The 16,416-nt window shown below is 44.5% G+C and overlaps 2 long non-coding RNA genes across 2 annotated transcripts; one reads left to right on the top strand and one right to left on the bottom strand.

The window, feature by feature from the left end:
- Nucleotides 1-711: 711 nt before the first annotated feature.
- Nucleotides 712-1,280, top strand: LOC112272353. The gene is made up of 2 exons (XR_002966019.1): nucleotides 712-829; nucleotides 951-1,280. It is a non-coding gene; the product is annotated as an uncharacterized LOC112272353 (long non-coding RNA).
- A 9,608-nt stretch (nucleotides 1,281-10,888) lies between these two features.
- Nucleotides 10,889-12,808, bottom strand: LOC106866616. The gene is made up of 2 exons (XR_001407532.2): nucleotides 12,527-12,808; nucleotides 10,889-11,290 (listed from the first exon to the last, which is right to left on the bottom strand). It is a non-coding gene; the product is annotated as an uncharacterized LOC106866616 (long non-coding RNA).
- Nucleotides 12,809-16,416: the final 3,608 nt, after the last annotated feature.

Here is a 16,416-nt window from a genome sequence, read left to right on the forward strand (position 1 = left end):
CAACCGACAGATATACGTATCGGGCTGCAATCATTATCTTTTATTGGACATCAGATCACAATGTGATGGATGGACGAAATTCCACACAAGTCACGGATCAAGCAGGCATATATACAAAGTCTATGATATTGGCCGCCTCCGCTCGCGTGGTGACACCGATTTTGCTTAGCTTTTTTCTGTTATTCTCGCTAAGACTCTTGAGGTCTCCGGTGGTATATAATTGGGAGAGCGCACTCCACGCACCGGTGTACTTGGCGTCCTTCTCAGTGAGAGTTCCACCCTGCTGCCAGAGACGAACGCAGGCAGCCTGAATGCTCTGGATGCGTAGAGATTCAGAAATCATAATGGCAAAGGTTAGCACGGCCTGCTTGGTGAGTGTTCGTCACTCCTGAACCCCAACAAGTAAAGGGAATCCATCCTAATATACAGAGCAGCCCTGAGTGGAGGCGGCCCTGTATATAGCTCGACTACCATCCACATCGCCGGGGGAGCTAGTATATCCCTTGGTGTCGCTGCAAGGGCATCATGGCCGAGAACTGTTTTACCACCGGGAGAAGACTTCACCTCACCACGGATCAGACCCCACGACTCCTCGTACAGTGTTCCCTTGCTTGAGTTGAACTTTGCAACTTTATTTGGCTCCAAGTCCTTAGCAGGGGTGGACCTATAACAAAAAGAAATCCTCGATAGCTTAATTGCAGTGTTGTATAAGAATTTATTTGCATGTTGATGTTTGCACTCGATCACTGGAGAACAATGCTTACCATTTTACCAATCCTCGTTGAAGCGATGATGAAGTGTTTAGTGGAAGCGGGAGAGGAGCTGGAAGGTATATATAGAAGCGCAGGAGTCAATACTTAGGAAATAATGTCCATGGCCGATGAAATAACAAAATGAAAATGCACGCAATAACCTACATATATACTCACATTGCTGGCTTCTCCTTGCAGACAACAACTGACTAGCTTGTACAGGAAGACCTGTACGTACCAAAATTAACAAGACAAGTGCTGCGCATACGACACTCTTCATACCATTTTTCGTACTACAAACATTGGATGGATGGCTTGTGGTTGAATCGTCGTACAAGAGTCGCAGTATTCAAGCATCGTACGCAAAGCTATTCCGAGGCAAATTAAGAGCTGGAGTATTACTGAACACTGCTACCTCAGAATTCAGAAAAGATGCTCTTCTCGATTAGCTGGGACAATGCATGCAAGCTTGTTGATACCGTGTGCCCAACAGTAGGGTTTTAGAAACAATCCAACCGATCTGGCTGGCGAGCTAGCTGGCTACTAGCACTTGTGCCCCAAGCCTCTTCCTGTCTTTCCTCTGCTGCACACCATTTCCATCGATCGGTTACCTTCCTTTTTCTCTGGTGTCCAGGAATAGCGAGGCTAGCTGTAATGGAGGTAACTAGACAAAACACTGCGCGTTAACGTTGCTAGGGGATCAAAGTAATTATACAACTTCAAAACACTATGCAAAAATGAACCAACGATTAGCACTTAATATACAGGAGTACTACTTGTTGCACCTAGCTACAACTTTGATCTGATAATTCATTCAAGGTTTTTTGTGCCTGGGAATGTATAAACCTGCGCATGATTCATTCATGATCTGATAAAACCATTTATCTCAATACACTGACTGGTTTTACCAGCCGGACAGAGATTCAGTGAAGCTGCGAGTTGCGACTTAGGCCCTCCCATGTGCCCTTCAATTTAGATCCAATGCCAAGCATGACACAAAGGCAAAAAAAAAAAAAAGGTTCACACTTGGCTGATTTCAGATTCCAAACAGGTAAAGCAAATCTGCAACTCTACTTACTGAAGCAAATCTGGATAACTGAGCATATATATTATGAAAGTCAAAAACTGAACATATTATGAGTGAAAAACCTAAACCAATTACGAGGGGAAAATCTTGATAATTGAACAGATTATAGGGAAAAATCTGTAGCAAAAACTGAATCAAAAATCTGCAGCATAACACTGACATTTTGTAGCACTTACCATTGAAGGTCTGGAGCAATTGCGGTCACATATTACATTGAAAATCTGAAGGATATTCATTACCAGGAGATAACAAAATTACAGATAGATCATTTCCACTAAAGGATCGAAGTTCACCATCCAGAAACTAAGTATTATAGAAAAAAAAACCCTGCAGAAACTAAAACAGAAAACAAAAGCAAACCCTACGAAGATGGGGATTGTAATGTGAATTGCATACACTAGGTCAGTTTTGGGGCAAAAAAAACCAACTCAAAGACCATGGACCGGCATGTGACACCACGGCGGTCTTCATCTCCATTGGCAATGGCGCCGGTGTCTGTTCTCTGATATTGTACAGGCCGGATTCGAGAAAATCATCCTCAGGCTTTCTCCCGTTGGCACGGTCGTTGAGTTCATGCTCGCTCAGAAAGTAGACACAATCTTGATACTGATTCGCAACAGGGAGCGACCGGGAGCAGTCTTGGCTGACAAAGAGAGCACGCCCCTTCAAATTATCAACCTTAGTCCAACGTCCATTGCCGACGCCATTATGCAGGTCCGTTGCCTCAAAAACCTCGAGCCGGCGAGTCCGCATGTGTTTCCCAGAGCGCATATGGAATTCAATCTCACGGTCAATCATGTGTTTCCCAGGTTGGTGGTGCTGGAGCGCCACGGCCGGCAGACCGCGCGGAGGCGGACGCGGTCGGCTTGGGACGGCATGCGCGACAGCACCAGGCCCAGCAACTCCGGCGGCAGGTCCGGCCATGGCGACGAGACTTGCTGTGCCATGGCCTTGCCTTGGCTTGTACGGGAACGGGAAAGACACTGGTTCCTTGGCGGCGGCGTGAGGGAAGACCTAGACTGAGCCAGATGCCCGCTCTCCAGTCTCCACACCCACAGGGGAGGCATTTGTATTTGTATTTGTGTCCTCCTCTTTCTTTTGGGCCGCCCAGCCTCCAAAAATGGGCCGGATCCCAGCTGAAAGGCTTCTTCAGCATAAGAAATGGAGCATATGGGCCGGGGGTATTTAATTGTATCAGCTCCATCTCCTTTACTGCATACGCACATTCCATGCAAAATTCCTGATCCTGACCGAGTGAAAGGAAAATGAATTTTGAAATCCCTCTGGATGTGGTTGTGACCCAGTTGACAAAATGAATATGCATGTTTTCACTCTGTACTGCCCGGCATCTATGGTGTGCTTAACAATATATATAATGCTTTCTTAAGTCGATAAATTTGCTAAGGTGATCATATGTCAGACTTAGGTTTTAGATTAATTTACATCTAACATACTCCCCCCTCCCAAAATAAATGGCGTGAATTTGTATAATATCAAATAAGTGACGTGAATTTGTATAAGATCCAGATCAAAAAAGTGACGTGGATCTTATAAAATCCACGTCACTTATTTTAGGACGGACGGAGTATATGATTAAAATAAGTCTAAAATTTTAGGTGTCCGGTATTTGAATTTCCTATCCAACGGTTCACATAAACAACCAACAAAGAGAAATACAGATTCTTCTATAGATATGCAATGATACATTTTTTTTAGTGGAACGGCCGAAGCTTTATTAGCTAGAAAAGTTCATAGGGATACAAATATTGGCTGGTGGATGATCCAACCAGACATAACGTCCAGCCTCAAAAGACGTTGCTAGCCGAACTAATCTATGAGCTTTCCCGTTTGCTTCGCGTCGTTCGTGACCAAAGATGGTCTCCCGTAGCTGTAACCTCCTTGTCGCAATACCTCGAATGATCATTGCATGCGGTCCAAACTGCTTCTCCCCATTGATCTCCTTGATAACATTCAAACAATCCGAAGCAATCTTAATTCGTTGGGCACTAATATCCACCACCAGAGAGATGGCTTCATCACAAGCATGAGACTCCAAGATTTCAGGATCCGACAAACCGTCGAAGACCACCGCAGAAGCACCAATGTATAAACCATTTTCATTCAGACACACGGTCGCTATCGCTCCCTTTGGCAGGCCCTTAGCAACAGCCGCATCAACATTAATCTTGTGAAGCCCCGCTGGAGGGGGGATCCACTTCGGAATAGAGGAACTAACCGAAGGAACTCTTCTAGGGGCGACATTCTTGGCAAAACCCAACTCTTCAATATATTTGTTAATGAAAGCTTGAGTTGATAACGGGCTCTGAAACTCCCTTTCATGAATCGCTCTCTGCCGGCCCACCGAATGGCCCAGAGAGTAACCAAAACTTCCACAAAATCTTGCTGGTTCAGAGTGCGGCAAAGAGACATAAGCCAAAGCTTCGGATAATCTGTTTCATCACCATAAAGAGGCAAGATCACATCATCATTGTGCAGAGACCATACAGACTTGGCCATGTTGCAATCAAGTAAGGAGTACCGCCAAGAATCAGTCGCTGCATTGCACAGCGAACACACTGACGAAGTGGCCATCTGACGCCTCGCCCATTCCTGGCTCGTGGGCAGCGAGGCACGTGCCAATCTCCAAGCAAAAATACGCAGCTTGGATGGAACACAGACACCCCACAACTTCTTCCACTCCTTCTCCCGATCTTCTCCATTAGATCCTTCAGCAGAATGCTCCAGCCAGGCAGTTCGACGGTGCTTAATTTCGATCATCATTTTGTATGCAGATCTTACTGAAAAAATTCCAGACTTCTCGTAATGCCACGCCCAAAAGTCTGGCTGATGAACAAAGCTAATCGGGACTTGCCTGACTGCCTCATCATCCATCGGTAGCAGATGTGACCTCAAAGATTCCACATTCCAGGTCCTTGTCGAAGAACAAATTAATTCGGACACAGCAACCGGTGGCGTCGACGACAAAGAGCCAAAAGGCCTCAGTTTAAAATCTCGCGGGATCCAATTATCATGCCAAATAGACGTGGTCACACCATCCCCCAATCCGTCTAATCAGGCCCATCTTCAACATCTCTTTCCCGTCGCATAGCGACCGCCAAACCTGCGAAGGATGACTTCCAAGCTCCGCCTCCAACAAACTGGAATTAGGGAAATAACGTGCTTTCAGAATACGAGCACTGAGCGAAGACGCATCCTGCAAGAGCCGCCAAACTTGACGAGCAAGCAAAGCAAGGTTAAAAATTTCAATATCTCGAAACCCTAATCCTCCTTTATATTTTGGCATTGTCATTGAGTCCCATGACACCCAAGCCATTTTTCTTTCTCCTTTCTTATTGCCCCACCAAAATTTTCGGATCAAAGAAGTAATGTGTTGACACAGCCCACGCGGAAGCTTAAACACAGCCATAGAGTACGTTGGGATTGCTTGAACAACGGACTTAATAAGTATTTCTTTTCCACCAGACGACAAAGATTTTTCCATCCATCCTTGAAGCCGCTTCCAAACTCGGTCCTTGAGATAACCGAACGCACCATTTTTCAATCTCCCAACATCAGAGGGCAAACCCAAATATTTTTCCTTGAGAGTTTCGATTTCAACATTAAGAATCCCCTTCACTGCAGTACGGATACCAGCTGGGCAGCCCTTCCCAAAGAAAATCGAGGACTTCTCCGCATTAATACGCTGGCCGGAAGCGTGACAGTAGACGGTCAACAGATTGGACAAAGTCGTAGCTTCAACAGTAGTAGCCTTCCCAAAAAGAAGGGAGTCATCCGCAAAGAGCAAATGATTCACCTGAGGAGCTGAACCAGTAATTCTGATGCCACCCAATTCTCCAACTAGTCGGGCTTCCTTCAACAAACAGGACAGACCCTCGGTAGCTAATAAAAAGAGATATGGCGACAGAGAATCTCCTTGTCTAATACCTCGAGAAGGACGAAACTTCCGAGTAATCCCTCCATTGAAGAGGACTGAGAAAGCAACCGTTCGGACACCACGCATAACAGCATCAATAAATCTCGGGGAAATTCCCAAACGGTGCATTATAGCTTCAAGATAGTCCCACTCCACCCGGTCATAGGCTTTCATCATATCAAGTTTCAAAGCAAAATGGGCATTAGTCTTGCTCTTATTCCCCTTCATGAAATGCAAACACTCATAAGCCGTGATGACATTGTCTGTGATAAGACGACAAGGAACAAATGCCGATTGTTCTTCGGAAATAATCTCAGGGAGGATCTGCTTCAATATATTAGCAAGTACTTTGGATGCAATTTTAAACACCACATTGCACAAGCTAATTGGACGAAACTAAGATAGAGATGTAGGGTTCAGTACCTTAGGAATAATAACGATGAACATCTTATTTATCTCATCAGCTGAATCCTCACCCTTGAGAATACGAATCACAATCTTTGTGATCTCTTCACCACATAGATGCTAGTACTTTTGGAAAAAGTGAGCAAGAAACCCGTCCAGACCCGGAGCCTTGGTCGGGAACATTTGAAATAGCGCAATTTTAAGTTCATCGACACTATATGGTGCATTGAGGATTGAGTTCATGGCGCCTGTGACTTTACAAGGTACATGAGATAAAACCTCCTCCATGCCAATAACTCCTTCCGACCGATATAAGTTTTCATAAAAGGCCACAGTCATCTCCTCCAGCTCAGCTGGATCTTCGCATAGCGTACCATTAGCTCGAACCAGCCGATCAAGGTGATTCTTTTTAAGGCGGCGATTTGCTTTTTGATGAAAAAAACGTGTGCTACGATCTCCCTCTACTAACCACTGCACCCTGGCCCGCTGCCTCCACATCACCTCTTCCTGAAAACTGAGCTCAACAATGTGTTGCTCCACCTTCTTCTCCTCATAGCTCGGCCCAACACGACCAGACTCTCCCCTAAGCTCCTGGAGCTTCCTCCTAGCTCCCTCAATTCCTTTCGGACTGCACCAAAAGTACTAGTACCCCAGCTCACCATTGAACTCGTTGCATCACGTAGCTTAGCAACCAGGTCGCCCACTGTAGCAGCCTTGTCCAGCCCCCATGCATCATGAAGTACGGTGCCAAAATCCTCATGCCTATCCCACATGAGCTCATACCTAAATGGCCTTTCCCTACCAATCCGCCTGTTGTGAGCCTCCATTTCATTCAACAACAAAATTGGCGAGTGATTTGACTTTGCTGCTACCAGATGACGCACTGGCGCAAACGGGAAAAGGTGGCACCGGTAGCCCAATGCCAAAGCCCTATCCAACCGCACTCGGCAATAAGCGTTATTCTGCACACGACGCTCGAACGTCCAGTCTAAGCCAGTGTAGCCCAGGTCACATAACTCACACGCATCGACAGCCTCCTGAAACAAATTAATCTGGGCCATGTCTCGTTCATTTGGGCCGAATTGCTCCTCGCGCCCCAGAACTTCATTAAAATCTCCAATACACACCCATGGCAGCGAGCAATCTGCCTTCAAGAAGCGCATGATGTCCCAAGTTTTATAACGTAAACTTCTATTTGCTTCTCCATACCAGCAGGTCATCCTCCACACATCCTTCCCCGGTTCATGTACTTCCATATCAATATGATACTTCAAGAAATTTCTCAACATCAAAGACACTGTATTCTTCCAGTAGACACATAAACCACCGCTCCGACCAGAACTTCCGACACCAAAAGCATCATTAAAACCTAACGTACCAGCCAACCCTTCCACCCGATACTTTGCGATCTGTGTCTCCAGCACACAAAGGATCAGCGGCGCATTCTCCTGCACAAGCGTGCGCAACTCATGCATTATTGCAGGATCACCAAGCCCGTGACAGTTCCAGCACAGAATACTCATTGGAGCCGGCGATCCTCAACAACGGAGGTCGCCGACGCAGATTTCACCAGAAGATTTATCTTTCTTCATCTTCTTCTGCTCCCCTCACCGCTAGGAACTAACAGGAGAGATACCCCAGGGACTCAAAATAGAATTGAAGTTTAACCAGGATACGACCCAAAGTCAGAGGTGGACTCACCGTTGGGAATCGACGGGAGGAAAAAGGACTAACCGCCAGAGATCGACGGGAGTAGGTGGACTCACCGCCAGAGTTCGACGGGAGTAGGTGGCCCGGCCACACGGTGGCGGCGGCTGTCAGCTCACCATGACGGCTAGAGATATGCAATGATACATTTGAGTGAAAGTTTCAAGACCTGAAATGCCGTAGTAAAAACAAAAAATAGATGACTGGGCTTTAATGGAGCTGGAGCCTTGATGGGCTTGCAATGACTGGGCTGAGCAGGACTTCTGAGGCGCGCCATCACGTTCCTTCACGTTGGCATCCACCGCCTCTCTCGTCCTAAATCCAGATCCTCGTCCGTCCGAGCTACCTAGGCTATGGCCATGGCTTCCATCGTCTCCAAGCTCGCGCGGGCAGCCTTCGCAACCCGCGCCTCTCCCTCCGCCGTTGCTGCCGCCGGTCGCCCTACAGCCGCAATCCCTAGCTAATTTACGGAATTCCCAAAGGAGTTGTTATTTCGATACGAATTTAATACCTGATTATTTCTGTATTATCTCTTAGATATACGGGCCGGGCTTCAGTACGAGTTCTTCTAATCACCACAGTTGCAATAAGCATGTTGTTTGGTTTATTAATACCAACTGTTACAATAGCTCTGCCTTCCTAGGCTAAATCAATCAAATTTACTCTGATGAGAGAGCAATAGTACAAATGATCCACAATTCATGTCTCAGCTACCAATCCAGCGGCGTCACGTTTTCACTAGACCGAGATATTGGGGCCTCAGAGTTGGTACAATTGGAGTCTTCACTGTTGGTGTCGATACGTCACGACACCGCTCATGTAACTTCTCGATGCATCCCAGTCCTACCGGACCAATATGCACGCACGCATGGCTCAGACAAGAAAAAAGGAAGTCATTGAGGAAAGAGGTGTGCACTGTGCATTCGAGGAAAGGCAAACAAGGCCAACTAGCTTGCAGCATGTGCGTTGCTTGCCTTTGCTTCATATAAATGGATGTTGTGCGGTATAGAAACCGTTTCTTCAAGTGTACATTCAGAGGCATAATGCACATATTAAAGCAGTGATGTACTGGCCTTTTTTTTTCTACAATACAAGAGTGATGTACTGGCCTTGAAGTTGCGAAATTGTAGGTTCTAAAAGAAAAAAGTGAGTTATTCGATCATTGATACAGTACAATTAATGCCCAAACTAAGACAATCTTCACTACAAAACCGTACATTCTTAAGGAAAATATACAAAATTGTAGCATGTCGTATTCAAATCCTGCCATGTATCCCGCGCCGTGCTGTGCTTGAGCAAGGACCCAATGTTTGCCAATAGAGCACCAGGTAGGCAATTGGGTTGTAGAATGTAGATGGAGCCCCAAAAAATGGAGGCTGTGACTCAGCTTTAGTAATTTGTCAGTACAGTGAGTACCAAACTGCCAATAAACGGAGGAAATCAGTTCTTCACCTCTCATTCCAGATAGCTTTAGCATGCCGCACATGCTGACGAAATATTCATGCCTTGTTTTTTTATCTGTTCATCATGCTCATTCTGATGAGTTCTTTTGGTTCATTGCCTGGAATCAAATGTTATCTTGGTGTTGGAGAACCTGAAGCCTGTTTTGATGCGGTACAAGAACAGACCGATTATGGCAAGTGATGAAGAAGAAAAAAACTGAATGCGGCTGCAGAACTGAGCTTTTAGTGTGTTTGTTTACTACTTTCAGTCAATTTTCAGTGAATGAATTAAGCTGATGCTGAGGGGAGGAAGGAGTGAAGGACACGAATCTGGGCGCTTTGTAGGGGGTCAATGCAAAAATCAAAACCTGCAACGGAAATCTAAGCACGTGATTTAAGGTTTAAACTTCCTCAGCTCCTCAATGGAGTGAAGAACCTAGCTAGTGTGAAAGCTGAATGCTGCCATCTTCATCGTTAATTTTCCTAGCATAAATCTACAGGTGCGTTCATCTTTTTCCTCTTAGCAAGTCACGTCAATCCCGCGTGTAATGTAAAATTCTAATTTCTAGTTTTGGGAACAAACGCCAACACAACATCAGCGAGAAAACTCAATCCATAAATATTAGTTATAAGAAAATTCAAGGTATCGATACAAACATGTTGGCAGTCTTCCTCTGCATCTCCACCTCATATTAATGTTCGAAGTTTCGAACCGAAGCGTAACATAACTTTAAGACCTAAAGGAACGGCAGTTAATTTTGTTCGCAAAAAATATTTGTTTTCATCGCTACCATTGATAAACATTTGTTGAGCTTTTTTTTTTATAATTAGTCAAATTTTGAAGATAGCTTTGCCGTGTGGTAACATTTGTTGAGCTTGACAGTGTTGTGATTGCAGAGTACAGTAGAAGTACTAGAAAAACAAAAGTGGCACCTGCTCCGCAAATATTTTCTTGAAGTTAAAGAAAATGTAGAAATATAGATGTCTGGGTCCTTTATGTGCTTGAAAATTTCATGTAAAAAATTTACTTTTGCTTCTCTGGTATAAAAAGACAAGTCTACTGCTCATCTTAGAGGATCAATATTTGTTTTTTTCACTCGGGTCACAAAATCCTTTGTTTTGGTAACATGAACAATATTTGTTTGAGCTTGTTTAGAATATTGTGACAATATTAAGTATTTTTTTATGATTTTAGTACAAGTATGATATATGCGTTCGCTGGATCGCTATTTCATTTGTACAACCACGTCTCGACGTTGATGTTTGTTACAAGCTTCCAAATAGAGCTTTTTTTATTTGACAGAAAGACCGTAGGGGAAACCCCTAAAGCATCAAATAGAGCTTCTTGTGATTATAAATTGTTACAGTGTCTAACTGAGATCTACGTATATTTTTATGATTTTAGTACAAGTATGCTAGATGCGTTACTGGATCGCTATTTCATTTGTACAACCACGTGTCGACGTTGATGTTTGTTAGAACCTTCCAAATAGAGCTGCTTCCTTTTTTATGAAAAGACTGCAGGGGATACCCCTAAAGCATCAAATAGAGCTTCTTGTGATTTATATATTTTGAAATAAGGGATTCCTCCCCAACTTTATTAACAAAGCCATATAAGTTCTACAAGGTTTAAAACAGAGAGGAAACAGCTACACATAGCTGTATCAAACTTCAGTTGCAAGGTTGCAAGGAGAACATCCAGATGCAACTGGGAATCCCACCAAAACAGCAGCTCGCGAGGCAGCGCCACACAGCGCAAAAGTCTACAGGAATCGCCAGAAAACCAAAACGAGAGACGCTACACATAGCAGCCTGATTAAAACAGCGCTAATAGGGAGAGTAGAACTCATGCAGTAATTCTTCTTCCAGCAGGCGCCCATCCTTTGGATCTGTTGAAGACCTTGCATGCCACTTTCCTCATCAGCTTAGCTCCTGCCTGCAACCCCCTTCTCACCTTTGGCTTCTGCAAATCACACCAAAAATCAAGCCAGTGACAAACCTGAAATATCACCCCAACGGGATCAGCAGGAATAATATGATCGAAATAGACTCGATTTCTGGTTTTCCACAAGGTCCAGACAACAGCAGATAAGAAAATCTTAGCAGCTGCAAGATCAACCCCACGGAAGCGACCCATCCACTCCCCAACTTGGTCCATCGATCTAGGAGCATCTCCAGTATCAAAAGCTACTTGCAGAACTCCCCAGACAAAGATGGCCAAAGGACAACGAAAGAAGAGGTGACCGATAGTTTCATCCCCTGCACAAAACATGCAGTGATGATCACCAATCCACCCTTTATTAACCAAATTGTCTTTGGTTAAAATTCTGCCCCATAGGACCAACCAAAGAAAGATTTTGATTTTACCAGGGAGTTTTAATTTCCACAGCTGTTTATATACTTTCTTTGGCTGTCTTGTTTGCAAAGAATTATGCATTGACTTAACTGAGAACTTCCCCCTATCAAGCTTCCAGCTAACTGAATCATTAATTGAAGATAGCGAGGTGCCTTGGATAATAGCAAAGAGATCATTCCAAGCTAGAGCCAAATCCCCCCACAAACATCTCCTGAAACTCAAACAGCTTCCAACATAAAGCACCACCTTATTGACAGTAACAGTCTTACTGAAAGTTAGCAAACAACCGTGGGAATTGTTCAGCAAGCGGAGAGTCTCCATGCCAACAATCCTCCCAAAACCTGGTCTGACATCCAGATCCCAGCACCCGTTTGCATCTATGAAAACACAGATTCTTAATCCCCATTAAACCACCCCAGAACTGAGAGATGCCCCAGCAGGCTGAGCCTGGGACAAAGTCTGTTTCTGCAGATATTTTTAAAAAATACACAACCCAGAACCATTTTCTATCTGCCACAACCATTTACTTAACAAACTACATTCATGAGATCTAAATCTATAACCCCCAATCCACCTAAATCCTTTGGTGTGCACACAGAAGGCCAATTCACCAAATGATACTTGATCCTCTTGCCACAGAAGCCTAGATCTGAAAAGGTCCAATCTCTTTTCCACCCCTTTTGGCAAACGATAAAAGGACAGCATCCCACATTCACTTGATTGTAGACTATACTACAGTACAGATGCTTTGAACTAACCAGAAGGAATAATAGCAAAGAACATATATTTGGAGGAGAGGACAGAGTGAGAGAAGAGTTGTGAGTTGGGACAACAAAAGACTACCGATTGGGGGTTGCCGGCTGGACAGCTGTTCCCCGTTCCCGTGATGGGGCTCGGGGAGGAAGACGGGAGTTGGCGACGCCGACGGCCAGGCCATGAACTAAGGCCGCGGGCGCGGGTAGCCGCAGCCGCGTGTGGCTACTGGCTTGGCGAGGTGGGAAAAGCTCCTGGAGGCTAGAGAACGCCGGCGGGCGGCGACCTGCGGTGGTGGGTGGCGGTGCCTGCAACCAACCACCCCGGGCCAGGGAGTCTGCAGGATGGGCTGCGCCCCGGGCTGAATGCCCAAATCTTCACTGTTGTAGGCCCAAAAATAATACCACGACCCAGGTTGCATGGGGCCCAGATCCGCTTGGTGCGATTGTTTTGTTTTTTTGTTTTTTTTTTGCGACTGTGCTTGGTGCGATTTTCATGGAGGCAGAAGCGAAACTGAAACGATCGAAAGCTAAAACCCTGTTGGCCTCAAAAAGAAAAGAAAACGAAAGCTAAAACCCTGTTGTAATGCAATCCAGTTGATTGATTAACATTTTGTTACGATGTAATCCATATAGAGTATATATAGACAGTTGTACACTTTTTGTTCGCAGATACGTATATGAATACTATTAGTGTACAGAGCGCAGATCCATGCATGAATGTTGATCTTTGTTGGCAGCTAGCTTTGAATTATGAAAGGATGGTTTGTTTTGATTATGCTGGTTGTTCCCATCGGAACGGAAGTACGGAACTACAACAAACGGGGGTGCCTGCTGAATCAGGACAGGGAGCATGGGCGGGATTTGTTAGCCCCCGTAAGGCTCGATCGTTATGACATGGCGTGTCCGCTGGACCAAGGAGGTGCTTCTTTCGTAATTCTTGTCTCAAATTTATCTAAAAATACGTGAATGTATCTATTTTAAAACAAACGTCTAGATAAATATAATATTTCGACAAGAATTTAGGATCCGAGTGAGTAGGAGGGAACACTGAAACCACCGGTACTGGCGGTACATTTTCTAGTTCGCAAGATCAAGAATGCTAGAATGGGCAAAGATGAACTTTAGCACTCCATCGCACCTGGGTTGTGGTTGATGTCACCCACTGACCGGACGCGATGCTGTTTCCAGCAGGGCCAAGGCGCTGGAGCACAAATTGGTGCCGAGGTATTGTCGGAGCCGATGCCTCACGACACCCGGACGTGCAACTTCTGGATGCATCCCAATCCTACCACACCAATATGCATGCATGATGACAAAAACTGTTACTCTTTGATGCTGTTTGTGGTCTGTTTGACGGAATTTGGTTTATTGATGAACCTGTAATAGAAATCGTAGGAGTTCTCAAGTTGTTGGTCGTCCAGGGGTTTCTGGCGGCTCTTTTATTTCCTTTGCGGAACCTCACTGGATGTGATCTGAACTATTTGATTTCAATGAAATCGGAAGCTTGCTCCTTGTTCCAAAAAATAAATAAATGAATGGCTTCAATGAGCAAAGGCAGACAAAGCCAGCTTCTAGCATGCGCTTGCTTGCTCTCGTTTTAAATGGTTGCATGTTGCGCGCGCGTTTCCATAAAATCGTGTAAAGCAATGGTACGGGTACATCGGTCCATCGGTGTAATGCACACATTAAGTCTATGTACTACCTACCTTTTAAATTACAAAATTGTACTGTAGTTTCTAACAGGAAATACAATAAAACTGTATCGAGACACATTTAAATGAAAAAAAGGCCATCTGAATTATTTTTTAAGTTTCATATAGTCTTTAGTCCTTATTCTGATCTCATGGCAATTTGTCAAATTAAACTTTCTAGTGAGATGACCCCCTTCGCTCAAACTTGATAGATTTCTGAGTCCTTTTTTTTTTAAAGACATGAACAATGATGTTTTGCACCAAACAGCCAACAACTTCCCCACCACCCTCATTTAATTCACCTCTCAGTAGTACTGGATCTATGCCCTAGCTTGATGCTCCTCTGCTCTCATCTCAGTTCCATTCACTCATGCTTCCCTCCATCGATCTCTGTTTCCCGTGACCTGTCGCTCTATATGCTCACGGTGTCCAATACTCCATGCATCTCGGTAGTAAGCTTGATGCTGCCTGGCGCCCCGGCCTCCCTTTGGTTTATCACCGACCGTGACGTCCTATGGACTTAGCAGTGGTCAGCCGTACGTCAGGGCAAGAATGAGTAACCACCACTCTCCAAGGTGGGGTGATGATGATTTCTTAGCTTGATGACGCAATAGTAAGTCAGTGCTCGAGGGCCATCAAGCCTATTGGTTTTGGGGGAGAGAAATCAAATTGTAGCATCCCCAGTGGTCCAAGGGATCAAAAACAATTAGGCCTCGTTGGTTCTCACGTCAAAACCAAGGGGATTGGAAGGGATTCAAAATGAACTACAAACCCTTCCAGCACATGTTGAGGAACATATAATGAAGCATGCTAACCATGAAAAAAGGTCCCAAGCTGGACGAATGTTCCTGATGCCTCTCGATCCTATGCAAACAGACAAAAAAAGACTAATCGTGGAACCATTGGGGAAAAAAAATGTTTGCTCAGAGTGGGCGAGGCAGTGTTGTGGAGTCAAGCAAAAGGCAAAGGGAACATGTGCAGAGTGTGGGTTTGCTCTGTGCTCATTTTAAATACTCATCAACTTCTTATTCAGTAAAATGGAGCACCTTCAGCAAGTTGTCCTTTAAATGATCCCTCGAGGTTGCTTCTTCTATGCATATTTTTTCCTACTTCGAAAGAAATGTGTTTCTCTTTTTAATAACGGTTTTGCTATTGATAAGTTGCCTGTTTTTTAATTTGAGATCAATCGACATATTAGCCATCTAGGGGCGGATTGGAACAGTGGTCAACCTGACGCACACTTTCTACTCAACTTGATGCATTAGCCTTATTAAACACATAGTTAACATTAAAAACATTTTTTTACCTTGATGCCTGTGCATCAGGTGGGGCCTATGCAGCTCCGCCCCTGTAGCCATCGGATATTAATTCAACGATAGCAAAACAGGCGACTTAGAAATAACCACGTCCTTTTAATAAAGGGTGTAATTACTGCATGTGCAACCGATTATTTCCTTTAAAAGTTTCATAGTCCTTCCAATCTTTCATTGCAATTCGCAAAAAATAATGCGAGTTGTAATGAAATTAAGATTGACTCAAACTGGGGAGACTTTTAATACCTTTTTTTTCGAGGAAGTGAATACGCTTTACAAAAAATACTCAACAACTTCCGTCATCTTTTCACTAGACGACTAAATTTACCTCTTAATCTATTAATAAATTGCAGTATGTCTTTTGACCTACTATTTCCATATAAAAAATTTACCTCTTAGCCCCTGCTTGGAAAAGGTGTAAATTTTATGGATGGACCGGTATTTAATTCAAAAAGAAATGCACTTATCCCAAACAGGTTTATCGTTTCCATTTTCCTGTGCTTATTCCCTCCATGTCTTTGTTTCCGGGTACTCTATCGCTCTCTCTATATATGTTGTCGATGCCCATACTCCACATTCGTTGGTCATGCCCTTGTTTGAGAAACCTTGAAAATTGTGTGACAACATCCCAGTAGCCTAAGGATCAATTTTCCTTCAGGGAGTCCACGGAAATCGAATGATAGCATAGCATTCCCAGTAGCCTCAGCAATGAACCTTTTTTTTTTCGTTAGTGAAAATCTCAGAAATCAAATCATGAAATTGACCAGGTGCTGTCCTCAAAAAAAAAAAAAATTTTGACCAGGTGCCAGCTTGCAGCACATGGACCACGTCTACCGTCCCTGCTAAACGAGGTCCACCGGCGGTTGACCCTACGTAGACAGAGCCGGCCCATCTGACCCGTGTAGCGGGCCGTACTGTGGACTGTGGTGGTGGCCTCAGTCTGCTCCACGTCCATATCGCACGACACGCACGCG

Source organism: Brachypodium distachyon, chromosome 4, assembly GCF_000005505.3.
Source record: "Brachypodium distachyon strain Bd21 chromosome 4, Brachypodium_distachyon_v3.0, whole genome shotgun sequence".
In the NCBI taxonomy this organism is placed as follows: Eukaryota; Viridiplantae; Streptophyta; class Magnoliopsida; order Poales; family Poaceae; genus Brachypodium; species Brachypodium distachyon.